The sequence below is a fragment of the Cervus elaphus genome, chromosome 15, assembly GCF_910594005.1.
Source record: "Cervus elaphus chromosome 15, mCerEla1.1, whole genome shotgun sequence".
Classification (NCBI taxonomy): domain Eukaryota; kingdom Metazoa; phylum Chordata; class Mammalia; order Artiodactyla; family Cervidae; genus Cervus; species Cervus elaphus.
The window spans coordinates 54,665,409-54,674,174 of NC_057829.1; the positions used below are offsets into that span (position 1 = coordinate 54,665,409).

Here is an 8,766-nt window from a genome sequence, read left to right on the forward strand (position 1 = left end):
GCCTGGCAGGCTTTAGTCCACGGGGTCGCAAAGAGTCGGACACGACTGAGCAACTAAGCACAGAACAGCACAGGTATCTTATCACGCAAGAATTTATAAAGAAAGCAGAATATATCAGGACACTTCTGAGATGCCAATCTGGGGGCATCAAATGACTCAATGGTATTTGAAATTCTAGTTAGACCTCCATCTCTAATAAAATTAAAATATATGGCTGCCTATATTTTATGTGAATGTGGAAGATAATCAAAGCTGTCAACCTAAAGAAATAAAAAAGGAATAACTCATATTAGAAGATAATATAAAAAAGAATATATACATATGTATAACTGAATGAACCTGAAATGAATACAACATTGTAAATCAACTATATTTCAATAAAATTTTTGTAAAAAGAAGTGGAAAATGTGTGGGGCTTAATTTTTGGTCCAGTGACCAGTCCCTTTATCATTGGAACACCCTACCTATTAAGCAAAATATTTTTGACAGTATCTTGTTTATAAACATTTACTTATTCTTTACCCAGGTACTTTGACTTTTTCTAAGAAGGTTTGTGAGTATTTCTTAATGATAACTTCATTAATATACTTCATTAAATACACTGTTGCCTGGTGAGCCTTGTAACTAAAAGTGACAAGCAGCTGGCCAGTATGGAGGGCAGGGTTGTGTCAATGAAACGAAATTAAGTTTCAGATCCATGTGGAATGGACCTTACCCCTGGGCTCACTGGGATCACACTCAGAACCTAACAGTCACTAGGTCCAACTGCAAAAGAGAGAATGAAGACATGGGCAAATGTCTGCATTTTAAAAGTCAAGAAACCACAATACTTAAATCATTTTATGCCGAAAATATTACAATGGCCGTCTACACTGCCAAAACCACTGGGTTAACTGCTCAAGTTTACCTTCTCATTCTGCACCTCAATACACATATAGAAGGAGCCCTGCAGTTTCTGTACAGGGTGTAGGATTTTGAAAAGTGGGAGAACTTCCTTGGGTGGTTTCCACACCCTGTGTTCCAACCCTCCCAGGTTACCCTACACCCCACCCACACACATATACATTCATGCTCCAACTCTTCTGACAGTTATGCACAACTTATGTGGAGAAATAGCAATTTAAAATATAAAAAGGAAACAGCACTGACCAATGTGTACTGGGTTAATTCGAGTACAGAAGAGGGTACCTGACCTAGCACAGCTACTCCTCAGGACTTAATCTTTATTGCCTCCTTATAAATACTCCCGGTGGGTAATTACTTACACACACACACACACACACACACACACACCCCACATGACTTAAATTGAGTTTCTAGGCTGATAACTTCCAATCTATTATATATTTCTTGCCCAGAATATCTCACTGTTCATTTGGCTCTCTAACCCCACAAGCATGAAGGATATAAAGTTAATATGACCCAAGTCTTCCCCATGCTTTTTCAACACAGATGCACAGTCACAGGGGGCTTCCCAGGTGGCTGGCTCAGTGGTAAAGAATCCACCTGCCAATGCAGGAGCTGCAGGAGAGTTAGGTTCGATCTTTGGGTCGGAAAGATTCCTTAGAGGAGGAAATGGCAATCCACTCCAGTATTCTTGTCTGGAAAATTCCATGGACAAAGGAGTCTGGCGGGCTACAGTCTATGGGGTCTCAAAGAGGCTAACATGATTGAGCAACTGAGCATGCATGCCTGCACAGAAGCATCTAGAAAACAATTAGGAGCTACCAGAACTACATAAACCAAATTTGGCAGGAAAAGAAAAGCAGAAACTTAGAAACATGTGGCCTAGGGATTTAAAAACTTGTTTTTGCCAAAAAATCCTTTGTTCAAATAAAATCTTCCTTGGAAACCCAAAATGTGAAATCAAGAATAGCCCACCTGGTCAGGTTGCAGAATAGACCACTGAAGAGAACTCTAAATGAACACTGGACTCTTGGACACACTCTACTGTCCATCCCCATGCCCTGGAACAGCCCCTGAGGCTCCTTGAAACTCCCAGAAATCTGAAAACCTTGTTCAAAAACTACTGGTCAAGATCCATGATGGTGCTATTTTTAATACAAAAATCAACAGTTGAAGCACAATTGGGGAAAGCTAATTGGTAACCATGGGTCAGAGTTTCCATGAGTATTAATAGATACATACTACAATACAGAAAATAAATAACCAAAAAGGACCTACAGTATAGCACAGGGAACTATACTCAATATTTTATAATAACCTATAAGGGAAAAGAATCTAAAAAGAATGTGTATTTATATACACACGTATAATCGAACCCGGGTCTCCCGCATTGTAGACAGACGCTTTACCCTCTGAGCCACCAGGGAAGTCCTGTGTGTATATATATATATACATATATATGTATATATATATATATATATATATATATATCTCAAACAGAATCACTTTGCTGGCTCAGCAACACAACACAGTAAATCAACTACACTTCAATTTAAAAAAAATTAAACAAATAATTAAGTAAAAGAACAAATGTCATTAAATCTAAAGTCAATTCTAAGTAGTGAGCCAGATCAGTCTTTTACAGGTCCTACATCAACCACTTCACCACATTTTCTCAAAGACAGTAAATTGCAATGACAAGGAAAAAACTAAAATTAGTCATATTTTGTCTAAGTCACACAAGGCCAGGTTTAAGCTGCTTCTTTCTTATATAAAGTCTTATATTTTCAAAATCAATTTGGTACAATTAAATGCAAAGTATCCAGAGGCAAATCTGAGCATCAGGACTAACAACTCAATCAACTTAAAGAAACACATAATAAACAAGAACATATCTGTAAGTCATTACAGAGGAAACACATTGTTGCAGGGGAAAACCCCTACTTGCTGTCCTCAAGAAATAGACCTTTATGACATTACAGTTACCAAAAACATGACATAAGTAAAGTAGCCGATTGGTTGGTTGACTGTCATGGTATCAGTTTGGTTGCTTTGGCTCTTTTGACACTGTAAGCTCAGTGAATCTCACAGAGGGGAAAAATCAGGGGAAATTCACTCGACCATTAGGAAAGCTTCTCATATACTGAGTGGACACTGTACAGAGAAATTACCAAACCAAAAAAAAAAAAAGGAGAAAAAATGATCACATTTAATTTTGTCTTCGGATATGATAAAAAGAGACTCTAACAACCATTTGTTTCAATAACATTTATTTTGAAAAAGCATAAAATGATTAAGTATTATGTAGTTCGGTGGTTCTCAACCCTGGTTGCACATGAGATTCACCTGAGCTTTAAAAATGCGTGATATCCTGGATCTATCCTAGTTCTACTGAGTCAGAATTTTTGAGGCTGGCCCTTGGCACCAGTGTTTTCTTTTCCTTCTTCAGGTGATTCTAATGTGTCACCAGGCTTCAGAGCCATCAGTATCATCTTGAATTGACTGATCAACTCAGTTGTCAAACATCAGTCTGAACAAATCCTTCCTTTGAGATAGCAGCAATGCCTGTGCACTGGGCTCCCCCTGTCCATGGTAAGTTAATAGTGACGGGAAAGGGTGCTTGGGGCTTCCCTGGTGCCTCAGACAGTACAGAATCTGCAATGCAGGAGACCTGGGTTCAATCCCTAGGTCAGAAAGATCTCTGAAGAAAGAAATAGCAACCCACTCCAGTATTCTTGCTTGGAAAATCCCATGGACAGAGGAGTTTAGCAGGCTACAGTCCATGGGGTCCCAAAGAGTCAGATATGACTGAGTGACTAACAAACACATACAAGGTTGTCTGGTCAACCCATATCTGACTAAAAAGGCTCTCTTCTCCTTTAAAACAGATCCTTTAAAGCTTTCCTTTAAGGCTGTGAGTGTGGGTTTGGCCGTTCAGGGGGTGGTTTTTTGGGTGGCTCCTTCATGAGCTGTGAAAGTCATTGTTTTGATATAGGTTCAGCTTCCCTAGAGCTCAGATTGTAAATAATCTGCCTTCAATGCAAGAGATCAGAGTTCAGCCCTGAGCTGGGAAGGTCCTCTGGAGAAGGGAATGGCTACCCATCCCAGTATTTTTGCCTGGAGAATTCCAGGGTCAGAGGAGCCTGGCGGGCTACAGTCCATGGAGTTGCAAAGAGTCAGACACAACTGAGTGACTAACACTCACCAACACTTAGAGAACTGAGATTGCTATTTCAATAAATACAACAGGTTTTGGTAGATAAATATGAGTCCACTTCTATGGAAAATATTTCATCAAATAAAAAAAGAATTATAAAATAAGCAATTATGGCCTTAATCTGTAATATGTTAAACCACAAAATGGTGAATTGTGTTCAAAATATTTTGAAAAATTATAAAGTCTACAAGTGTGTACTTACGGGTAGAGTTAAGATTTTATGTTGCTACTTTGTTTACATGTATATCCAGGAAGCTATAAGACAATTTGGGGAAAAACGGGTTGTGATTTTTATGGTGATTTAGTAGATTGAAAATTAGGTTCCGGCCTCCTCTGCAATCATAAGGGACTAATATGACATCCATAAGCAAAACTCATAAACATGGAATTTCCCTCCAGAGCCAAAGAGATGAGCTATTTTCAAGATACACCGGGGTACCCTAAGAAGTTGGAACATTATAAGTGCTCATAATTGAAGCAATCAGAAGTCAGTAAAAGCAGGGAGTCAAAAAGTTGATACATCATGTTTCAAATATTTCAATTTCAGTCACATAAATAAAGGGGAATCATTCACTAATTGTTGCATGTCTCCTGATGGTTTCAGTTCTGTGTTGCCTTTCTCGGTTAAACTATGGCCAGATTTCCTCCTTCCATTTCTTAAATGCATTTGTACCTTAAAGGCTCTTGTGGAAAAACCTGAGGGTAAAAATTTCTTTAGTATTTTTTTTTTACTATAGTTTTCTAATCTTTTATAAAAGCAAACTATTCCATACCTGCGGAGTAGCAGTTTGTTGATTTTTTAAAAATTTAACCTCCTAAAGTATATAATTCAGATGTTATAAAACCAACACCACTAATTCTAGAATCCAGCCATCACCCCAAAAAGAAATCTTGTACCTATTACCATTCACTCTCAATTCCCTCTACCCTATACCCTGGCAACCACAAATGTACATTTCATCTCTGTATATTTACCTATTGTGGATATCTCCTACAAGTGGAATCACAATTTGTGGTCTTTTGTATCTGCTTTCTTTCACTCATCATAATGTGTTCATGGTTCATCCAGGTTGTAGCCGTTTATATGTTTTTTAATATGGCTTATTTTTACAAATCTCTGTGGCAATCAAGTTTTCACAGAAGCAGCATTCCTTTTTGGCACTCCCGTTATATGTTTGTTTAATATTTAATTAAATCACAAAATTACAGTAGCAAGTATTATTAAAATAAACAAGACGGTGACCAAACACCACTGTAAGCGTGAACCTGAGCTGATAAAAGCAAAGTACACCAGTTTATTATGATGACAGTTATTTGCCACAGTGGCCTCTGCGTTCTGAGCAACAATAGGTTCCTTTTTCAGAGGGAAGGGAGAGCAATAGTTAACCCCATCAGATGCATTAGTGTTAACGGGTACTCCATTACCTAGGATGAAACGGTGTGTATGCAGAGGTATAGAGATGATCTGTGTCTATTAGACAACACAACATAACTTCAACTATCCCAAAAGGAAATCTTCCATATGTCTAAGTCTTCAAAAGAAGCAAAGATGGGCTCCCATAGAGATAGGTTACCCTGCTGCCTCAATAAAAATTTTACCATCCTACTTACCTTTTAAGGATCAGCTCAAACATGTCCTCCTCCTAAGCCTCGACTCCTCATGGTGCCTACCTGCTCGCTCTCCTTCCTTTTAATTTCTAAAGTAGTTATCTATCTCTTATGCTAGTTATAACTGGTATTCTGTAGCTAGTTGTTGTTGTTGCTTTATTCTCTAAGTTGTGTCTGATTCTTTCGTGACCCCATGGGCTGTAGCCCACCAGGCTCCTCTGTCCATGGGATTTCCCAGGCAAGAATACTGGAGAAGGTTGCCATGCATTCCTCCAGGGAATCTTCCTGACCCAGGGATCAAACCTGAGTCTCCTACATCGGCAGGAGGATTCTCTACCACCGAGGCATCAGGGAAGCCATACAGCTAGTTACACAATGCCTTTTTTCCATATGAGACCACAGACTGCTTCAGAGGCAAGTAGTATGTTTTTATATCCCCTACAGCCACCGGCACAGGAAACAGGGGATGCAGGACACAATCTTTGAACAAATCTGTAATAAGAAGTTCAATAAATATTTGTAAAGTAAATAATGAAGGAGTACATTGACTAAATAATTAATTAAAGGTGTGTAACTTAATACCTGGCTACAGAGCAACACATCTCTTTCTTCATTGTGCAGTAAGTGGAGTGGTGGGGGGAAGGTAAGCATCTGACGGGGGCATAGTGGTAGGCAAAGGAAGAAAAGCTAGGTGCCCCTGGGTACCTAGCAGCTGTCAGGCGTCATGACTCTCCTCCGAGTGTTAAATAGAGATCACTTTCAAATAGGACGTTGTTAGATAATGACACTTTCTGATGTCCTTTGATGCAGAAGAAATTAAAAACAGAGACAAAAATCTTTGTACTCAAAACCTCCCAACGTCTTCAAGTGTAGATTTAGTTTTTCTAAATTAAATTATCATACAACTTGAATGGGTTTTTAGACATCGTAGAAAGGGACTCAGAAGAACATCGCTTCCAAATTGGCGATATTTAAAAGCAAAGCCATTGGTTAGGTAAGGCATGCATAAACAACCCCCAAAGCTGTATTGAATACTTTTTTTTGGCTATATATGACTGAAAAACTGCCAACTTCATTTTGATAAGCCTTTGTTAAAAACAATAAACATGCCTGAACTTGCAAACCATGCCATTCTGAAGAAAAAGCAATTGAGAAGATCAGGACCTGCTTAAAACGGCAATGTCTGATTAACAAGAAAAACCTCTGTGGTAACAGATTTAGCAACAAGTCACAATACTGTGCTGCCTATTAACACGGAGGGAGCAGGGGACGATGCAAACGGAGACAAAATCAAAGCACAACACTTACCTTCATAAATAAATAAGAAGCTACATCTTAAAACTAATACAATTATAGTCCACAACGCTGACATCAGGGCAGCAACATCATTGAGAAAACTAATCCTCTCATGCTTCATTAAGTTTAATGTCACCACAGTGATGTCCTTGCACTAAAGGAAGTGTCATTTCAGGGACTCTGAATGCACAGACATAAAGTAACCAAGTGTGGGAATTTCTATTCATGTAGAGTTCATGTACATCAGTTCATAAAAGTCAAAGTAACTTTACCTGAATTTGTTTCTGTATTTATTTTCACACTGATTATAAAATCAGCAGAATTATGGGATTGGAAGGAAGATAATTTGGAATACTTGTGTTCATTTCCCTACTTTAAGGGCTTCCCTGGTGGTTCAGTGGTAAAGAATCTGCCTGCCAATGCTAGAGAAGTAAGTTCAAGCTCTGGGTTGGGGAGAGTCCCTGGAAAAGGACATGGCAACCCACTCTAGTATTATGGCCTGGGAACTACCTGCCTATTTTAGGCAAAACTGAAATTCTCTTCCATCTGCCAAACAATCCTGGAAAAATTCTAATAAATAAATTGTAACCTGAGGTTCACAAGACCAAAGTTCTTTGTTTTATTCACTGACATACCTTGAGTGACCAGAACATCACTGGGCACAGAGGAGGCACTCAATAAATACCTATTAAAGTAAACTGAAAAACATAAAAAATGTGTAATGTAATGCAAAAATGATAAATGTGTGTGTTCAGTCCCTAAGCGTGTCGACTTTTTGCGACTCCAAGGACTGTAGCCCACCAGGCTCCTCTAGCCGTGAGATCTCCCATGCAAGAATGCTGGAGTGGGTTGCCATTTCCTCTGCCAGTATCCTCCCAATCCAGGAATCAACCCAAGTCTCCTGCACTGGCAGGCAGATTCTTTACCACTAAGTCATCTGGGGAGCCCAAAATGCTAAATAAGTCTCTTTAAAATTCCTTTCTCTGAGCACAGTTATAGGTTATCGTGTTAATCACAACACACAAATTGTCCTCATATAAGCCACTTTTCCCAAGCCAGCTCCAAAGTCACAAATCACACTCTGAATTCTAACCAATGATCAGCCCAGGAAGGTAAGAACCCAAAGAGACTCCAAAGATAGATGAGGATAAATTTTATCTATCTGTAGTTTTGATTACTTTTCTTCTCCTGGCAGTTCACCTGTAATGTATCTCCATATTCATCTTCATATTATTATTTAAATACATGCATTTAAGATGTATTACTTAAAATTAAGGGTATTTTTAAAAATTATACTAAAAGGTGGTTTGACTAAATTGACCTCTCAACTATTTCAGAATCCCACCAGTTTAAAAAAAAAAAGACAAAAAATAATAACAGGAAAATGACATGATCAGATTACTCTAATCATCAATTTTGTTCTAAATGCCTGAAAGTAACATGGTTTGAAAATTGAACTGAGTTGGAAGGAGAGGGCCTGGATTTTGGTACTTGCCTCAGTCACCAATGAACTTAACCAATCCTTGCTAACAGGAAACTGAGCTTCCCAGGCTGTCTGGTGAAGACGATCTCTCAAAACCTGAACAATTTCCAAGACCCTGTGATTATAAGTGACCAAATCCAGTCACTTAATTACTACTCCTGGGAGGGTCAGACACCATTTGCCTAGTTTGACATGAGGTTTATGGCGAGGCAGTTGATGATTTTAAAAGCTAGTGATCTCCCAAACACCTGATGAG

The 8,766-nt window shown here is 38.7% G+C and overlaps 1 protein-coding gene across 5 annotated transcripts in view; it reads right to left on the minus strand.

The window, feature by feature from the left end:
• The window catches only part of SLC16A12 (solute carrier family 16 member 12), a 107,506-nt gene that overhangs the window by 91,052 nt on the left and 7,688 nt on the right, over nucleotides 1-8,766 (minus strand). The gene's annotated exons all lie outside the window — the stretch shown is intronic.